The 20,451-nt window shown below is 57.5% G+C and overlaps 1 protein-coding gene across 1 annotated transcript in view; it reads right to left on the reverse strand.

The window, feature by feature from the left end:
• The window catches only part of GNG7 (G protein subunit gamma 7), a 119,006-nt gene that overhangs the window by 81,598 nt on the left and 16,957 nt on the right, over positions 1 to 20,451 (reverse strand). The window contains exon 2 of the mRNA XM_047097396.1: positions 8,657 to 8,714. The gene's annotated coding sequence lies outside the window, so the exon portion shown is untranslated. The remainder of the gene's footprint in view (positions 1 to 8,656; positions 8,715 to 20,451) is intronic.

Below are 20,451 nucleotides of genomic sequence, written 5' to 3' on the forward strand. Positions count from 1 at the left end.
GAGCACTGCCAGACCTGGCCCTCTGTCCCCCCGGCCGCCGCTGGCTTGGCGGGCCCGCCGCCCGAGGGCCAGAGGGCGCCTGGCTCCCGCCCCGAGAGCCTGCCTCCCGCAGGAGCAGAGCTCGGCTCAGCGGGAACATTCGTCAGGGAGCCAGGGAACGGCATGTCACATTCCGGGAGGCTAACGAGCTCAGACCTCAGCTCCGGCGATGACTCCGCCGAGGAAGCTGCACGTGATCATTACTCGTCCCGGGTTCTGCTCACTGTCCCTGACGTGTCACTGGTCCCACTCGCAGGCTCGCCTCTCTGTGCGGGAGGTCAGGCGAGGACCGTCCCAGGGCCGCCTTCCCCCCTTCGTTCACCCACTCGCTGAACCCCCCGCGGGGGGTCGGACGAAACCCCCGACCTGCAGGTTTCACGACCGGGCCCGGAGGACAGACGCGGCTCATCTGAATGTCACAGAACACTTAAGGTACTTGGCCCCTCTGCCACGATCTTGTCATCCATGAAATGGGGACAACTGGGCCCTCAACTCAGGTCTCACGGGCCCGAAATCAAGGGACTGGCCGGGCTGAGCTCTCATCTGGAACTCGGGACCCCCGGCCAGCTCATGTGAGCGGCTGGCAGAATCCACTCCCCTGGGGGACTCAGGTCCCCGTTCTCCTTCTGGCTGTCGGACGGCGTTTGCTCTGAGTGTTCCTGACGTGGCCGCTTGCTTTCTTCAAGGCCAGCACATTGCTACTGCCGCTGCTCTGTCTGTCTGTCTCCGTCTCTCTCATTTTGGCAAAAACCCAACAAACACATGCCTCCCCGTCACCCGTCGTCATGTGTCCAGGTCATGAGTGGCGAGGGGATTCCTATCAGTGCGCAGTGGGCGCCTTCAGCCTTTTCATCCCATCGAGGCAGAGACACCTGTGTCTGTTTCCCGGGCCTCCGCCCGCCGGCCCGACACGCGCCAGCGACCAGAGCTCTCGCCACCCGACGGACGCGTAACAGTCCCGCACGCGCCTCCGGGAGGCAAAGCCAAATCTCCGCGTGTGCTGAATGGCTGGGAACCGCACACGCAGGGTCCCCACGCCAATTTCCCGGTTTAGCACCACAGCGACGAGAGATGCTGCCCCTGGGGGAAGCGGGACGGAGGGGGTACGGGATCAGGCCTCAGGACTGACTGTGACTTCCAATGGATCTGTAATTATGTCAAAATACAAGTGTTTTAACAATTAGGTGAAGCGATGGCACCCGGGCGGCTCAGCCGGTTAGGCGTCCGACTCCTGGTTTCCGCTCAGGTCACGATCTCACGGTGTTGTGGGTTCGAGCCCCGCGTCGGGCTCTGTGTTGACCGCATGGAGCCTGCTTGGGATTCTCAATCTCTCTCTGTCCCTGTCTCTGTCTCTCTGTCTCTCTCCAAATCAAAAAAATAAAAACCAGGCGAAGCTGTGAGTACATTCGGGTGTAACTGGGACAAAGCAGGCCGTGCATTCCGCAAACGCGCCCTTTCTCCCCCAGTCCTGACCCCCCAGTCCCGGTGATGCTGCCAGCACGGAGGGGGCGGACGAGGCATCACCTGCTCAGCCCTGGTCGAGGCTTTGGGCCGGCTGTCTTGAAGGAGTACACTCCCTTCTTTCCCTTTGTGGCTGACAGGATTCTAAGAGCCCCAAATCCCTGCTCCCTGGTGAACACGCTGTGTAGACCAACCTTCGGTGTGGACAGGACCCGGGAACATGGTAAGATACTATTTCCTGCTGAGGCTACTTGGGTTTTTTGTTTGTTTGTTTGTTTGTTTTTAGAGAGAGACAGAAGGAGCACACACATGCACAAGCAGGGAAGAGGCAGAGAGAGAGAGAGCGAGGGCGATAGCGAGAGAGTCTCAAGCAGGCTCCGTGTGGCACAGAGCCCGACACAGGGACCGAGCCCATAACACTGGAATCACGACCTGAGCCAAATCGAGAGTCGGATACTTAACCGATTGAGCCACCCAGGCGCCCCATGCTTAGGCTATTTTGTATGGAAGGAGGGGTTTGAGTGACGTAATTAAGCCCCCAGATCGGTTGACTTTGAATTAATAAAAAAAAGGGAACACACGTGGGTGGGCCTGGCCTGATCAGGTGAACCCTTCAACGGGTCAGAGACCTTCCGGACGTAAGAGACTGGAAGCAGGAGGGGGCCAGTGGAGGAGACCATGTGGCCCCTGAGAGCCTAGGGTGGCCCTTTGCTGGTCGCTAGCAAGGCAGCAGGGATCGCAGTCTGATGACAAAGAAACTGAACCCTGACGACAGACCGAGTGAACCTGGAGGCAGGTCCTTTGTCAGTCAAGCCTCAATGACACCTCAACGCTGCCCAAGCCCAGTGAGGCCCTGGGCACAGATCCCAGCCACGCAGTCCACACTGCTGCCCTGCAGACCCAGGAGCGGATAAGCCGCGTGGAGCTCGCTGTGTGTGGTGATGTTACGCAGCCCCGGCTAGCTAACACACTCTAGGTGACGGCTCTCCCATCCCTTCCACGTTCGGTCACACACGACGGATGCTCCTTTCGCTCGGAAACTCCAAGGCCGTGGGGAGCGGGGAGCCGGGAATCGTGCACGGAGCCCAAGACAGGTCTTTATTACAAAGCCCGGTACCAGCCCTCTGAAGGCCTCCCCTCCGGTTGCCATCACATGGGGGGACACCTGCGACAGTTAGAGAGCACCGTGATGCAGTCTGTGGCAATCGAGGCAAGCACCCGCCCCCCACCCCACACCTGCATCTCCCGCACCTGCTCAGGCCTCTGCCACCGGGCTGATGTCGGCCTCGGAGTCCCCCTTGCTGCCTCCTGCTGCTGAGCACATCTCCAGGCCGTCCCTTCCCCTCTGTCCTGCGTACCCCGACCCTGCCCTGGGGGCTTCCACAGACAGATGTGAGCAGTGAGCCCAGCGGGGCCCAGGCATACGGACGTTTGCTGACCGAATGATTGGGAGGGAAGGAAAATAAGGAACCGACAACCCACCGGCTCCAAGGGAACCAGGCCGAGAACGGGCCCTGGGAAGATGCGGGACCCCCGTGCCCACCCAGGGGAGGCCCTCGGCGGCTTCCACCCGGCTCCCGGCTCCCCCGCCCCCACCTTCCTGTCCCACGTGACTGTCGCCCTGTGTGTTTTGAGTCAAGAGGCTGCACTTTGATGAGTACCAAGCAGGGCGTGTGCGCACCATGCCCTGCCCCGAGGGAGGCCGACTGTGCCAGCGGTTGCCCAGCAACGCACACGTGCCCGCGATGCGTGGCCTCCGCTCCTGAGTTGCCACTGGGCTGCTCCGCTCCATCAGCCCCACGGACGGGTCCCCTGCCCCGGTGATCTCCCACGTGAGACTCCTTGGGTCTGCGCTGCCAAATCAGTAAAATCCGACAGAAACTTGTGGCGTGCCTTGGCCCGCAGGGTCAGGAAGACGGCTTGGGTGGGACCCAGGCAGTGACGCACGTGGACAGTGGGGCAGGACCCTGACTCCCTGGGCCGAGAATCCTGCACAGCCGGGGGGACCTCTCGCCTCGCCACAGCGGACACTGGGGCAGGTCACTGTCTGGGGGTGTCCTGGGGTATCCCTGGGCCCCCCGCTCGATGCCAGGAGCTTCCCGGTCGTGACGGCCACAGACCTCCCAGGACGTGGGCCCCTGGGAGAGCCCCGGGGAGAGCCTGGGTTAGAGGGTCAAGCTCACGTCGGAGCCACCGCTGCTGCCTTGGGAAGGGCCTACATCCTGCCTGCCGGATCGGAGCTGCGGGCTACAGGATGAGGGTCTCAGGCACCGCGGGCTGCGGTAGGGCCCCCTGGGCCCGCCTCACACGGCACCGCCTGACTATGCATGCGCCGTGTACGTTTCTGCTGGAAAGGCAGCGGCAGCCCGTGACCTTTCGTGAGCAGAACGCTTTAAGATTTCGACTGTGGGTCTTGGCAGTTTGTGCAGGAGGACAGCTCGTCCGCAGAAAGAACTGATAATAACGTGCATTTCCACGAGCCTGGGAAGGACTTGAGGCGGGGGACCAGCCGGGGGTGGCGGGGGCAGCGGGCTCTGACTGGAGGGCTGGGGCTGCGGTCTGATCCGCTCGAGGACCACTCCAGAGATAAAAGGCTCCGACGGTGCTCTCGGCAGGAATGTTCACCCGCTCCCGGGAGAACAAGCGGCAGTCAGGAAAACGCACTCAGTCGTTTGAAGGTCACGGAGTGCTTTTGTGCTCTACACAGCGAGCAAGAAGGCTGGAGAACGCCGGTCCTTGTCCGGGCGCTCTCCCCCTCCCTCCGCACCATGGGCATCACGGCCGGCCACTCTGTCGGGGCTGAGCAGAGACCCTGGCCCCTAGTCCCTCGATGCTACACCCCTAGTATGACAACCACAGATGGCCCCGGACACAGCCCAGTGTCCCCTGGGGACAAGACAGCCCCCAATGAAGAATCAGAGATTTAACCTAACACATGCAAATTATCATTTCCACTGCGGCCCATTTCAGGTGCTCAGCGGCTGCCGGTATTCGTGCCGGTGGTTCATGCCTACCTACCATGCTGGAAACTGCAGCTCAAAGACAATGTCACATCCAAAGAAAAGCTAGCGCCACAGTGGCCTGGTGAGCCCAGGTGACGCCCAGGGTGAAAGTCCAGAGCCCTCAGGGCACAGGGGGCCTGAGCCGCGGTCCCTGGCAGCGGCAGCCTGAAGGAACTGAAGGAACGCTGGGTGCCTCTCCAGGAGGCCTCGGCTGCGGTCTCAGCCCCCAGAGCTCCGAGGCTGTGGGAGGGCCAGCGGCTGGGAACCCGATAAAGACAGTGTGAGAGAGATCATTAAGATAGCGTCCTCGTTCTGCCCCCAGGAGATCCTGGGCCACGTCTAGGGACATCTGTGGTCATTACACGGGGGGGGGGGGGGGGGGGGGGCTCCTGGCATCGAGGGGGTGGGGCCAGAGATGCTGCTCAGCCCTCACAGAGCCCCGGACGCCCCCAGAGAGTGACCCGCCTGACCTTAGCAGTGCTGGGGCGGGGGGAGCCCACAACGGGTCTCCAGTTCTTGCTAGCACGTCAGCTCTGTGGAACCAAGGGTTTTCCCCATGTGGTCACTGCCGTTTCTCCATGGCCAGGCCCAGGCACACACTCGGAAATCCCTGCTAAGGGAAGGGCTACCCTGTGCCCCGGACGTAACCACCCCAGGGACCGCACTAGAAGGTGTGACACAGGCCAGATTCCACACCTGGGAGGCCCAAGGCAGCTTCTGAGGGTTTGTGCCATTTAGGTGAGTCCCAAAGGAAGGGACTGTACCGGGCCAGAGCCACCAGCCACTGCTCCAGATCATGGAGGGGGGAACATTCCAGAAGCCAGACTCAGTCCCCGAGGTGGGGGTTGCAGCAGCCAGGCTGCCCACCCCCAATCCTGTGCCTTTGCTTCTGTGCTATGGCCTCTGCTCTGGCCACTGGGCCATGCCCGGGTCGAGTGGGTTTCGGGGTACAGGTGTGCCGGTACCCTGAACCCCCAAGGTCACAGGCCAGTGCTTCCTTCTCCCTCCTTAACCCGGTGAAAGGGGCCAGCTGGGGCCTGGGTCCACGGAGGCTCTGGATCTGTAAGGGGGATGGGGGCGGGGAGACAGAGTGACCCTGGAACTCTCGGTGCTGGAATGTCCTGGAGAACAGGGACAGAGTAGTCACAGAGCTCCAACAAGGGTGGGGGAGAGCTGGAAATACCGCACCTGCGCCCACAGAGGCCCGAGGCCCAGCGGGGGCAGACCCCATGGACCTTCTCTGCCCCCTTGTGGTCGCCAGCGGGAACTACAGCATCCTGTGGGGCGGGCAGAGGGGGGACCCCTGAGCCCCAAGCCCCCCGAGCAAACACCCCAAACTCCCGGTCGTCCTTGAGCTCTGACATCTGTTGGAGGGCTGGTTCTGCCGTCAAGACAGGTGGCGGGGCCCCTGCTCGGCGACACCCCGGCTGCTCAGGTGGTAAACCCTGGCCAGGGTCTCGCGTGTCTGTGCACCTGCAGGTGAGCAGACTGTGTTCAACGAGTGAGTACCAAATTAGCACGTAACCAGGGAAAGCCCGGCAGGCCCCTGGAAGGGTGCCTCCGTTGTGACAGAGAGCTCCCCGCGGGACCTGCCCACGGAGCACCTGCTCACCGCACCACTCCACGCCCCTCTGCCCGCTGCCCCGCGTCCCCCTGGGGCAGGGGGCAGGCTCACCAGTCCGTCTGCTTCAAAGATTTAAGCATAAAAGATGCAATCCGCACAAAGTGCAGGTTAATTGCTCTTTGTCATCTTGAAATTTGGGGGCACGCCAAAGACAACACATTCCCTACGAGAACGCCCACGGCGAGTAGAGGGAACAGCGCGCTCCGAAAAACATTCGCGGCCTACGTGACGGACACCAGACGGCATCCAAACGGAGAAAGACAGGAAGTTCCGACACACGTGTCAGAAGAGTTCAAACACGTCGATGAGACAGAGGCCCCGCCGGGAAGGTCAGTAAAGAGCACAGCCAGGCCGCGCACAGAACACACAGCTCAGGGGAGAAACTGAAGCCCGAATGACCCGGACTCGGCAGCCCTGAGGCGGCCTGGCTGCTCCCCGGGGACGGTGCGTTCCTGGAGGGCACTGGGGCTGTCGGACAGGCGACGAGGACACCCGGACTCTCCCTCTCTCTCTCACACGCACGGCAAGCACACACGTGAGCATTTACCCCAAACGACAACCAGCCAAGGGTGTATTAAGTTTGCACAGAGACAGTCATCCCGGAATATGAAAAAAAGAAAGAGAGAAAGAGAAAAGAAAAACAGGAAAACAGCCCCCCCAACCCACCCAGAGACCAATTAAATCAGTTATAAAATTATTTTAAAAGAAATGTGGCACAGGGGTGCCTGGGCGGCTCAGTCAGCTAAGCGTCCGACTCTTGGTTTCGTCTCAGGTCACGATCTCACGGTTCGTGGGTTTGAGCCCCGTGTCGGGCTCTGCACTGACAGTGTGGAACCTGCTTGGGATTCTCTGTCTCCCTCTCTCTCTGCCCCTCCCCACTCCCAGTGTCTCTGTATCTCTCAAATAAATAAATAAACTTTCAAAGAAAAAAAAAGAAACGTGTTACAATTTGCCTAGAACATGGGATGCTAAGCCAGCGTCCGGAAAGATGACGGAAACACAGGTTTCCCATCGAGGAAAGATGCCCCTCAAGCAGAACCAGCACGTTACAGAGTAAATCCTTTGGCTCTAAAATCACGCGTGTGGATGTAACTACCGGAGATCCGGGCAGAACGCGCCCCAAGATGTCAGCACGGCCGGCGCTGGGTGGGGCCTTTAGGAAACTCTGCGGCCCCTTTGTGTGCGTTTACACTTCTTTTTCTTTTTAATTTTTTTTTAACGTTTATTTATTTTTGAGACAGAGAGAGACAGAGCATGAATGGGCGCGGGGCAGAGAGAGAGGGAGACACAGAATCGGAAACAGGCTCCAGGCTCTGAGCCATCAGCCCAGAGCCTGACACTGGGCTCGAACTCACGGACCGCGAGATCGTGATCTGAGCTGAAGTCGGACGCTTAACCGACTGAGCCACCCAGGAGCCCCTACACTTCTTTAACAGGACAGCGGTCTGCCTCCAGCTGGCCGGCTGCCCTGTGAGCCGGACTTCACACGGGAAATCTGTGTGGGTCCCACCGGGCGCCCACACGTCACGCCCACCCCAGGGCTCCCGTTTCGGCTCTTGGTCTCTGTCCTCAGGGACAGCCTCTCTCCTGAGCTGAGCCCATGACCACTGCGAGCTTACTGAGGGGCACCTCACAGGCCAGAAAGCTCACCGGGTGGAAACATGGTTGGAGGAGTCGGCAGCGAGGGTGCCAGGGCGTGAAATCACCCCCCAGGCAGTCTTCCTGGCACACATCCACAGAGTCCCTGTTCCCTCCCCAGCCCCTGGCGGCCACCAAGCACCTTCCTGTCCCTGCAGACCAGCCATTGCTAGAAACTTCCCCGAGACGGATCCACAGCACGTGCGTCTTCTGGGGCTGCCTCCTTCTGACATTTTTTCTTTTAGACTCAGGCGCAGACACACGGCTTGGGAATATCCAACATCACAGAGACATCCGATCTCCCTCAAATTTACCGATAAATCAAACACAACCCGAATCAAAATTCCCTCGGCATTTCGGTTGGAAGCCAGAGGTTGACTGTAAGTGAAGATCACAGATCACACGACAGAGAAAACCGCTGGAGGGTGGCGGAGACCTCCGCGGGCAGGTGCAAGGGGAGAGACGTGGGGCTACCGCAGGCCGAGCCGCCTTGCCCAGCTCACCTTCATGCCGTCCCTCCTCCCACACGACAGAAGCCACCCAACACCCTCTGGAAATGAGACCAGATGGACAGACGGCCGAAGTCAAGAGAGCAGGATCTCAGCCTTGTTTGTCTCTACGGCTACCTTGGTAAAAAGAGCGCCCCTAAGGCCACGTAGTGCCTCCCAGCCGCCAGGACGGGCGCCGGCTTTGAGATAACGTCTTTCACATCCAGTGACTCGGCTCTGGTCCTGCCAGTGGCCACCCTGCACGCCCCGCTGAAGCCCTTCGGGTGAGGCGCCCGCCTCCACAGCAAGCCACCCCCCCCTCCTCAGCCCGGCCCAGAATGGCCAGCCATTCAACGTCCCCTTGAACTCTGACGGTCGAGTAGGAGACACATCACGGCACTGACCTGTGCACGAGGCTTAGCTGTCCTCAGCGCCGAGGCTCAGGAACCCGATGTCCGCTCCCTGGAAGAAAAATGGAACAGTTCAGTGGAGCACCATTTGGCCAGAAACACGTGTTCGGCAGCGGCGGTGAGGAAGGGTCTGGAGCTCACGGTCAGACCGTCATGAAGGCCTGCCTTTCGGCTGCTCCGCCAGACTCAGGACCTCCCGGTGCAGAAGTGGAACTTGACGTACTTTACCAGAAAGGCCTGTTAGAAATTTGCGAGGTCGTCCCTACTAAATTCTCCAAATGCTCCCAAACTAAACTGAGGAAAGGACTGGATGCTCACGTGACCTTTCATGCCTTATCAGGACGTTCTCCTACATGACTTGACTCTCAGAGTCCCCTGTGAGGAAAAGGTGGAAACTGAGTCAACCCCCTGCCCCAGGGCACCCACCAGGTCACCGGGGTCTGCCTGCCGAGATGTGAGGACCAAATGCAAGGTGGGATCCAGGATGGGGTCCCGGGGCAGGACAAGGACCCCAGGGGCAAACTGGTGAAAGCTGAATAAAGAGTGGGGCTGGGTTCATGGACGTGCACGGTCGTCACAAATGCACTGTGGTTCTGGGAGGTACGGCCACAGGGGAGGCTGAGTGAAGGGCAGACAGGAACTCTATCTTCTAATCAAATTTTTCTTCATTTTTATTTTAGAGAGAGAGAGAGTGGGAAAGAAGAACAGAGACAGAGAGAGAGAGAGAGAGAGAATCCCACAGCTTGATCCCACCGTCCTGGGATCATGATCTGAGCTGAAATCAAGAGCACATTCAACTGACTGACAGCCACTCAGGTGCCCCAGACAGGAACTCTGTTTGAAATTCTCCGGAAAATCTAAAATTATTTTAAAATTAAAAACTTATTTAAAAAAAAAAAAAACCCAAAACTCAAAAGATGCCGGCTCCCTTTTCTCAGAGTTCAGGGCCATTGTGTTGTCAACCTGGGGCCAGGATGGAGAACCGAAGTCCCCACCACCACCTGCAGGTGGCGCCGCTGCCTCAGTAACGCCCCAGACGCCGCTGGGGAGCTGCTGGAGCGCCCCGCAGACGCCAGAGGGCGCCTCGCTGCTGGGGGCGGCGGGTGGTGAGAAACCAGGGCCCGTCCAATATGCGCCCCCTACCCACCCTGGAGAACTCCCTTCACTCACTTCAGCCTTGTAGGGGACGTCCACACATACGATCATTCAAGTTTTTATTTCTGACTCAATTAAAGACTCACAAGAAGGTGCAAAACCGTGCACAGGGGTCCTGGGCACCTCGCACCCAGCTCCAACCGTGCTGGCTCCCTGCACAACCAGGGGCCGTTGTCGGAACCAGGAAACTGACCCATCACTAGGCATTGTTTTCTAAGGCCTTCTTACCGAGACACGGTCCTCAGGCCACACAGTTAATTCACACACAACACACAGTTCGGGGCTTTTTACTATTTTCACACTTGTGCAACCATCGCCACAAACAATTTTAGGACTTCTTCATCACCCCCGAAGGAAGCCCCATCCCCATCAGCCATCACCCCTCCCCAGCACCCCCGGCCCCCACGAGCCCCCTCCCTGTCCCTGGATGAGCCTGTTCCGGGCGTTTCACACACGTGGACTCACACCCCGTGTGGCCTCTCGTGTCTGGTTCCCTCCCTGAGCGTCGTGTGTTCAGGATCCGTCCGCAGGGCGGCGGGGGTGTGCGCCTCGCTGCTGTTCATGGCCAAGCATGTGCCCGTGCATGGACGGACACACTGCGTGTACCCCTTCGCTGCTGATGGGCACTTGGGTGTTTCCACCTCCTGGTTGCTGCTGTTATGAATCGTGCTGCTGTGGACATGGGGTCACAACTCCCTTTAAAGACGGTTTCTCACCTCTGCCTTCACACGTGACAACCGCAAATCTCCCCGTCCCTAGCCCTTCAACACCAGCCGCTGGCTGTCCTCCAGCCCTGGGACCTGAACTTGAGCACTGAGGCGACCTCCGCAGACAACCAGACCAGCTCGTCCGCGGCCCACGAGACAGGCTGTGAGTGGCACCAGCTGGCGCCTGCCGTCCCCGTGACCTTCACCCAGGCAAAAATGCTGGGCTTTCACTTTCCCCATCAGGGGGACCCACAGGCCATCCTGAAGGACCAGCCGTGGGATGAAGAGGTGGGACCCTGGTACCCCGGGGCCTGCCGACCCCACACAGACCCGCCGGAGGCACTGCCGGGAAGCACAGTCACAGACACCAACAAAGGAAACGCTGGTGGGAAGGGCCACGTGCCGAGGGGGCCGTAAACCACGCTGGAAACAGACACCATTCGTGACTGCGGCCACTGGGGCGCCTGCGTGGGAAGGACTCTCACCTGCATTTATCCTGGGCCACAGTTCTTACAACCTGGGACCCCCATCTTGTCCACGTGCTTCCTTTTTCTCTTCTTTTCCTTTAAATTGAGATGTGATCCACCGATCATAAAAGCCACCCTTTGGGAGTGTCCAATTCAGCGGCTTTTAGGATATCTGCGAGGTTGTACGCACGCTGGGCTAATTGCAGGACGTGGTCGTTACCCCCTGAAGAGACCCCGCACCCGCCAGCATCGCTAGGATCGTGTGTCCTGGGAGAAGGGAGACCCCGGAGTGCCTGGGCCGCGGTTTACCGCAGGCCGCGCACTCGGCATGTGCTCAGTAACCACTGGGGTTTCCTGTCCCGGTTGGTGCTATGGGAAAGCCTGCAGAGCCCAGAGGACCCAGGGGAGACCAGGCCGCCCCCGCAGAGCTGCTCCCTGTGGGCCGGTTCCAGCCCGAGCCTCGCCTGTGAAATGGAACGAGCAGGAACCCCGCTGCACGCCTACGGGACGGGCCCAGGGGCTCAGGGAGCCCCTGTTCTCAGCCGCTGCCGGCAGCTGCGTTATTTATCAACGTGATAAAGGAAGACAAAACCCGCGGATCACAAACCAAAGGCGCGCTGGGTCTTCCGCCATTAATTTCCCAGTGGGGTGGTTTCTATTCCCCTCGTAATTCTGGAGGGGCTCCACAGATCTGCAGCCTAGTATCTCCGCACGGTGAGCTGGGACATGGGCAGGGGGACCCTTAGCTCCCACACCTGGAGACCCCAAACTGCCAGAAACAGGGCCGTGAAACTACGCGTTAGGGGAGACGACAGGCCGACTTCTACTTGAGAGTCTGTGCCCAGCGGGACACACTAGCTCGGGAGCTGCTGCCATGTCCAAGCGCCCCGTGTCCTCCTGGGAAGCAAACCCCTTTTCGGGCAGGACCCTGTTACCGACCTCCTGGGCCGGGGGAGGGGCGAGGCAAAGACTGAACCCGAATGTCAACGAGGACTTTGGTCAACGGTCACGTATTAATATTGGCCCATCGACTGCAACAAATGTGTCCCACTACGGCAAGATGGTGACAACGGGGGAAATGTGGAGGGGGCAGGGGGTACGTGGGAGCTCTATTTTCTGCATTTTTCCATCACCTAACACTACTCTAAAAAGCAGTCTATTAAGAGAAGATCTTGAAGAGACAAATTAGGAGAATTCTGAATTTAGAAAGGAGGAGGGAGGAGGGAGGAGGGAAGGGGGAGGGGGGGAGGGGGAGGGGAGAGGGGAGAGGGAGCCTGTCTTAGACCAGATGATCGCAAAGTGCTCACATTCACCAGTGATTGCTTCAATGAGCTGTTATGAACCAGACCCACAGAGAAGCTGGGTCAGTCTTGGTCAAATGCATTGCCTACTACCCCCCCCCCCACACCCCCGGAAGCCTCTGCAAGTAATGTAACAATATGATACGGCAAGGATCAGACTCTCCTGACCGCTCAGGCCCGGAAAAACCTACACCAGAGCCATCCTCCCCGCTGCCCCCCTCCCCCCCGCCCCCGGCCCAGGGACCACAGCAGCCCCATGAGTGGATCAGACAAGAGCCCTAATACAATCAGTCCCAAACCGCCTCCCTCAGATTACTCCCAGATCCCATTTGGCCAACGGAAAGCATATTGTGGCCGGGGATGAGCGGATTTCTGCAAGGCGGCACCGAGCGGCACACTACCCCTTCGCTGTCCGTGGTCCCCACGGGGCTCGGAGCGGCTCGCTGTGACACGGCAGCGGAGACCTGAGACTCCTGCCCTCAGCACTGACTCGCCTGACGTCTCCATCTACACCTCTGGCAGCCGTTACCTTTTTCTAATGGTGAGCACTGAACCGCACTGGAGTTTCACTGGAGTTTTCGTTTTCTTGTCTTCCCAATGTCTATTGACCTGATAATCTGGGGAGACACAAGAGCCCAACGGGGCCCAGGAGATTCAGCAGAACAACAGGGGTGAGAAAAGGAAGCCTTTGGAATTTCGCGAATTACCACAGCGTAAATGCCAGCGCCTCCTTTCTGAAATGGAAGGAAGCCCCTGCCTGTATCCCCTTCCCTGCGAAGCAGGTCTCTCCCTCCACCCCCAGCACCCCTGACTGTCTGTGGGGGGCCATCTTGGGCGTTGTGGGGCATCAAGCGTCACCCCTCAACCCCACCCATGCGATGCCAAGGGCACCCCAGTCGCGATGACCACAAACATTCCCCAGGCCACCCCCCCCCCCCCAGCGGGGACCCAGCACTCGGCAACGGGCAGATCTTCCCTGCCTGGGCCACAGTTCGCGTCTCCGTCTCCGGGAATGGAGTGGGTGGGACCGGGGCGTTGGAGCCCCCTAGCTCCCCACACTGATGCCCACCCCCCGCAGGCAGCAGGAGTGCGGGCCTCCAGGGAGGCTCCAGATAGCAAAGCAGCCGCTGTCCTTCATGCACTCATTGCCACACAATCACCCCAGCCTTCCCCCGTCACCACAGCAACCATCTAAATATGTCACCCTGACTGATTCTGATTGCAAATGAAGTTGGGGGAGGAGGAGCCTGGGGGAAGGCACCGGTGGGGAGGCACGGGGGGCGGGGGGGGGGGGGACAGGAGGTGAGGCGGCTGGTGGAGGGCTCTGCCAGGACTGGCCCAGATCAGGCGCCATCACACCCCTGATCAGACGGGACACGAGGGCACCGCTCGCTTGACCCCAGGGTTAAAGGTCTCCGGTTGCCGAGCACAAGAAGGCAGCTGGAGTGCCGCTGCCCTTTGATCCCAGGTCCGTGGTGCCTCTGGAGGTCCTCCAGACCCTCCTCCACTTAACCCAGACTGGGGGGGATGGGGGCGTCACCTGCTCCATACCATCTGACCAGGACCGCCGCGGTTTCTTCTGCTGTCACACGTGGTCACGGACCTGACTCGACTGTTTCCCAAATTATCATCACAGGGTCTTCTCCCCCCACCAACCTTGCACTGCAGACATTGGGCTGGGTGGTTCTCTGCAGGGCATCCCGGGCGCCGTGGTGGCTGAGCAGCGTCCCTGGCCCCCGTCCCCATCGATGCCAGGGGCCCCCCAGTCATGAAGATCACAGACATCCCCAGACACTGCCCCTTGTCCCAGGGGGCAGGGCCACTTCCCTGTGCGAGGCAGCGGTCATCAAACCCACACCGCCTGGAACTGTAGTATATGGGGGGACAGGCAACTGATTTAGGAGACGACCAATGTCCAACAGAAAAAAAAAAAGAAAGAAAACAAAATGTGTAAAAACAGATTTCTTTTTCCACTCGAAATTAAACTAACTACACCGAGTCCCATGGAAGGGGAGTGGTGGGGACATATATCCTTATATCTGAGAGGCAGCATTGCCAAACACTGTCTGTCCTGACTTCACGGCTTAGGGACTCTTCTGTGCCTCAGTTTCTGAATCTGTAGCACAGAGATGATGGGAGCACCTACCCCGTGAGTGTTTTTCAGATTAAATAGCTGAACATATATAAGCTGCTTATATCAGCGCCTGACACTGTTAATAGTATACAACTGCTTTAGGGGCGCCTGGGCGTCTCAGTCGGTTAAGCATCTAATTCTTGATTCCGGCTCAGGTCGTGATCTCACGGTTCGTGGGTTCGAGCCTCACTCACATCAGGCTCCACAATGACAGCGCGGAGCCTGCTTGGGGTTCTCTCTCTCCCTCTCTCAAAATAAATAAACGTTAAAAAAAAAAAAGAACTTCCTTATTATATGATACGTATCGCAGAGTAAGTTACATGCCACAACTTCTTCATTACTCAGGACTCGTGTGATCTGCTTTGTTGACAAGACCAGGGTCCAGCAAAGTGTTCCCGGGAAGGGCCAGACGGTCACTATTTTTGGCTTTGTGGGTCAGGTGGTCTCTGTCACTACTGCTCGCTCGACGTGGCTGCGGGAGACAAACAGGTGCGGTCACGTGCCAATAAAACTTTATTTACAGGGGCACCGGGTGGGCTCTGTCGGTAACGTGTGCGACTTCGGCTCAGGTCATGCTCTCACCATTCAAGAGTTCGAGCCCCATGTCAGGGCTCTGTGCTGACAGTTCAGAGACTGCTTTGGATTCTGTGTCTCCATCACTCTCTGCCCCTCCCCCACTCACACTCCGTGTGCGTGTGTGTGTGTCTCAAAGATAAATAAACATTACAAAAAAAAAAAAAACCACCCTTCATTTACAAAAGCAGGAGGCCTGGATTCAGCCGACAGGCTGTAGTTTGTGACCCCCGGAACAGAAGTCAGTCTATTAAAACACAGCACTAGGGGCGCCTAGGTGGCTCTCTCAGTTAAACATCCAACTCTGGCTCAGGTCATGATCTCAAGGTGAGTTCGAGCCCCGTGTTGGGCTCTGTGCTGACAGCTCAGAGCCTGGAGCCTGCTTCGGATTCTGTGTCTCCCTCTCTCTTTACCCCTACCCCCCTCACACTCTGTCTCTCTCTCTCTCTTTCAAAAATAAATAAACATTAAAAACAGGGTTTTTTTTTTTTTTAACATGGCACTATTTTAGCCACAAATTCTCATATCCAGGTGCCACCACAGAGAGACCATGGCCATCTCATCCTGAAGCTAGACCCTGGGTCACATGGAAAAGCTCCACGCTGCCCCTGACTGTCACCCAGCAAAATTACCAACAACCATCCGGCCACACAAAACACCCACAACCACAGAGGGGCCACTTCTGCTGCTGCCCGGAAGGTCACCTTGAAAAAAATCTATCACCCGACTTTCTAGTAAATACCTCGTCTTCATCAGTGGGCTAGCAAACCTTGGCTGCAAAGGGCACCCTAAACGTCTAGGTCTGGTGAATGAAATCGCCACCGGTAATGCCCTTGATGACCGCTGCCCCCCTCCGCCCGCCACCGCCTAGTGGGACAGGGTTTCTGCACACGGAAAGTCTGAGAAGCCGCCACAGCCCAGTGGGGCTGTGTCATGTGGGGGTCCTGGATGAAGTTCTGGGGCAGAAAAAGATAATTAGGGGGAAAGCAGAGAAGTCCAAAGTATGGAGCGCAGTTAATAATGACATAGGAATATTGGCCTATTGACTGTGACAGGTGCACTGTGCTGATGGAAGGTGTTGGCCAAAGGGGCCCCGGCTGCGGGCTGCGTGGGAACTCTGTACTGCCTTCCCACTTCCTCTGAGGATCTGAAACTATTCTAAAGTGAAAGTTTACTGAACAAGAGAAGAGAAGAGTGACGACAGGCAATTAGCCGTTGATGCTAGGGAACGCTTCAAAGTGTGACTGGGGGAGCACTGAGTCCCTGTGACAGCGTCTAATAATGACACGATTATATAAAACCTAGAAGAGAAAGACGCTAAAAACAGGATATGCTAATCGACAAGGGAAGTTTGCTCTTCTGACAGGAAGGGGGGAGGAGGGGAGAAGGTGGCTGAGCAGGGCCCCGGGTCCTGCTGGAGCAAGGCTCTGAGACATCTCCGGCAGACCTGGGCGACAGGGCGCATTCACTCAGGGGGCCGTGGCGTCCAGCGGCACTCAAGCAAGGCCTGCCGAGTCTGCAGCCGGTGCGCGGGCCTGGAGGAGGGCAAAGGTTTTATGGATGGAGAGTTCTGGAAAAATAAGAGGGAAGCTGTGGGCCAAAGAAAGACAGACAACAACTAATATGGCATCCTGCTCTTTGCACGTGACCCTATTAGATACTTCCATCTACACCGGGGTCTCTCCCCTCCAGCCCCACAGACATTCAGAACCACTTCATTCTCTGGGGGCGTCCCAGGCACTGGGGGCGCTGAGAAGCATCCCCGGCCCCACCCCCTCCATGCCAGGAGCATCTCCAGTCATGACAACCACATGACCAGTGCCCCCTGTGGGGCAAAATCACCCCAGATGAGAACTACTGTCCTACAACGCCTAACAATCTAGTTACAACCCCTAGGAATAATTATCCTTGCTCTACAGATGGGGAAATGGAGGCTCAGAGAGGAGATGAAACCAGCCTGAGGTCACCAAGCTAGAGAAGAAGGGGACAGTCATGCGTGTCGAACACCACTTCTAACAAGGAGAGGCCTCTGAACTGGGAAGGAGGCAGCGCTGACCTATCAGAGACCCGAGACCAAATCTGGCCCACCACTTGCTTTGTAAATAAAGTTTTATTCAAACACGGCCATGCCCCTTCACGTATACACCATCCAAGGCACAGCTGCACCTCCAAAGGCAGAACCCGGCAACTGCAGCCTCTGGCCTGTAAAGCTGAAAACACTCACCCTTTGGCCCTTTACGGAAAGTCTGTTGACGCCTCACAGGGAGACCCTCCACCACCACTCCAAGGCCCCGCAGTCTAAGTGCCCAGGGAATGTGCTGTTGAAGAGATACAGACAACACAGGCAGCCTCCCCGGACGGGAAGCACGTCTGGCCTGGTTCTGCCTGGTTCTGGCCAAGGAGGCCCGCCCTGTGTTCTCCTCCCGCGCCAGAAGGGGATCTGCCCCTCCCCATCCGCCTTCCAGGGAGCGCGTGTCATTGTGGGTGTGCGGGGACTGTCAGGTGAGTGGCAGCTGGCAGCACGCCAGCCCGTGTGCCTTGGAGGCCCCGGTGTGTGGGCTGTGCTGTCACCTCGACCCTGCTCTCGCGTGGGATGGAGCGGAGGCTTCTGCTCCGAGCTGTGGTGTTTGCCTGACTCCGAGGGTCAGCCCTGCAGCCTCGAGAGGGTAAAACGTGCTGAGTGAGGACGAGCCCAGCTCATCTTCCGGGGGCTCCAGCTGCCTCGGCACAGCTCTGGGCCCCGGTGCTGGGACCCCCAGAATGTTCTGGAATCTGAAGGTCACCTCGCTCCATGGTTTCTGCCCCCAGCGCTGGGGGCGGGTCATGCTCTGGGGGAGGGGGTGTCCTAGACACTCTGGGGGCTGAGCGGGACCCCTGGATCCACCCACCCGAAGCTGGGACCACTCCAGTCATGACAGCGAAAAATGTCCCCAGATTTTGGCCGGTGGCAAATATGGAAACTACTCGCTCTATAAAAGGAGTTGCTGGGTGTTCATGCTGGACTCGACTCCACCAGAGGCTGAGCCAGGGGAGCTCAGGGGCTCCACGAAACCAAAACTCCAGTGCAGCGCCCCCGACATCTTGAGACATTCTGCGCCCGACAAGTTCCAAACACGCGATCTGGTCGGTCCTTGTTTTCTGTAGCTTGCATACTTCCGGATCTGGTCCTCACCAACTCTACACACTTCTCGGGGCGGCCGTAACAAGTGACCGCAGACCAGGCGGCTTAAAACCACAGGGACTTGTCTCCCAGCGCTGGAGGCCAGAAGCCCACGACCCAGGAGTGGCCAACGATGGTGACTCTGGAGTGGGAGGCCCAAGGCCACCCCTCCTTCTGCCCCACATGCCAGTGGCTGTGAGCCCCACATGGCCAGGAGTGGCCAGCCGTGTCCTTCAGATGAACCACAATATGTGCCCAGGTAACCTTCACTCCCTTACATTCCAACATGCTTTTCTGACTCACGGCCACCTCCTGGGAGACTGTGTTTGGGAACGAGTGGTGCACGAGGACATTCCTCCACGAGGGTGCAAGGCCACAGTGGCGGGGGCGGGGGGAGCTTGCCACGTTCTAGTTGCCCATCCTGGGGTCACAAGAGGGAGGTGGGCCCCAGGGCAGGCAGGCGGTGACAATGGGGGTCCTGGCTCGCTGGACGGGGGCACCTCTTCCAGCCCAGCTCTGTTACCGCACGGGAAGTGGCCTGATGTCATCAGCTCTCCCAAGTATCCTGAGGAGCTGGGAGGTCTTTTATTATAAAATCTCCAGATTTTTCAATGTTGGGAATAATTCAAAGTTTAAAACCACTGGGTTTGGTTCAGCCAGAGATCAAGGTCAACACCAAGAATGGTAAGCCCTGTGGACAGCATGTGTCCCTCTATGTGTTCTTACCCCAAAACCACAACCCTCTTCTGACTGGGAGAAAACACCAGACAAACCCAGATGGGGGGTGTTCTGTAAGACGCCTGCCCTGTCCTCTGCACGACTGTCCAGGCATAAAAGACAAGGAAAGTCAGAGAAACCGTCTCAGCCCAGAGAAGCCTTACGGAGACGTGACAACTAATGCCATGTGGGGTCCTGGGGCAGAAAAGAGACGTTTTCTGGGAAATGGGAAATAATAAGGAAATCTAAACGAAGTACAGACTTGAGCTGATCATAACGTATCGATACTGGATCATAATTGTGACAAATGCACCACGCTAACGTAAGATGCCAATACCAGGGCGTGGGCCACGTGGGAACTCTCTGCACTGTCTTTGCAACTTTTCTGCAAATTCAAAACCACGCCAGGTAACTTTATTTTAAAGACTGGTTTGCAAACTGCGAACCAGGCGCGTTGCCGTAACATACCACAGGATGTTCACGACGGCCTTATATTTTGCTGTTGAAGGCCCAATTTGTCTTCCAGACTCAATGGGCTTGTTCTCAAAAGTGACCATCAGAGAAATATAAACATATAGCCATGAACACGTTTTTAGAAATTAAAAAGCTGCTGGGATGGCCAAGCTCCCAGGTGTGTGGACAGGGTTTAATCTATGAACCAGCAGACCCAGGACCCAGGTAGGAGAGCAATGACACAAATAGAAGGTGGTGGAGCCCCTTGGGGGGCACGAGCCCAGCCCTCAACGGTGCAGAGGGGCACAGAGGTCCCTGGCCTCCCAGCAGCCTCTCAGCCAAGGAGGGCCTCGAAACCACATCAGTGGACACCACTCCCAAGTGGTATCAGTGACCACAGCTGCTGTCTGAGCTGGGGCTCTGAGGATCTTGATGACGTCACCCTCATGTCAATATGGCTACAAGATCAGGAACCACTCCCTTTCTGTCTCAGTTAAGGAAAAGAGCTGTGTTTGTTTGTTTGCTTGTTTTTAAGCTACACAAAACCTAAAACACTGCCCAAAGCCAGTAAAAGGAATGGAAGAGTTCAGACTGAGGTTTAACTCCGAAGCTCCCAAAGGGAGAGATGCCTTATGACCTGGTGGATCTCCCCTGGAGACACTCAATGTCTGGAGATGTTGGAGGTACTCCTGGCACGGAAGGGGTGTGGCCAGGGATGCTGCTCAATCCCTACAGTACCCAGGACGGCCCATAAACGATGACCCAGTCCCAATGTCCATAGTGCCAAAGACGTGAGCCCTTGATGGACAGGGAAGGAGTAATAGTTTATCATACACCCAGACCTATATGTGCTAACACTGTAGGAGATCCAAGACATTGGTAAGTACCAAGAACTACAGACGAGTACATCAACTAGCACAAGCCATCTGAGTTACAACATTTTCTTGAAAAGATACATTTGTACACGTACTTGTATATGCAAAGGAAAAAAAATTCTAGAAGAAAACACCACCAGAACTATTAACAGTTACAATGGTGAGGAGGACTGAGGGGTGGGAGGTTTATTCTTTGTTTTATGTCCTTATATATAATTTGAAATTTTATTTACCATGAGCATAATTG

The sequence above is a fragment of the Lynx rufus genome, unplaced genomic scaffold (assembly GCF_022079265.1).
Source record: "Lynx rufus isolate CCGP_SWC_20201006 ecotype Redwood Valley unplaced genomic scaffold, mLynRuf1.p SCAF_4, whole genome shotgun sequence".
Lineage (NCBI taxonomy): Eukaryota > Metazoa > Chordata > Mammalia > Carnivora > Felidae > Lynx > Lynx rufus.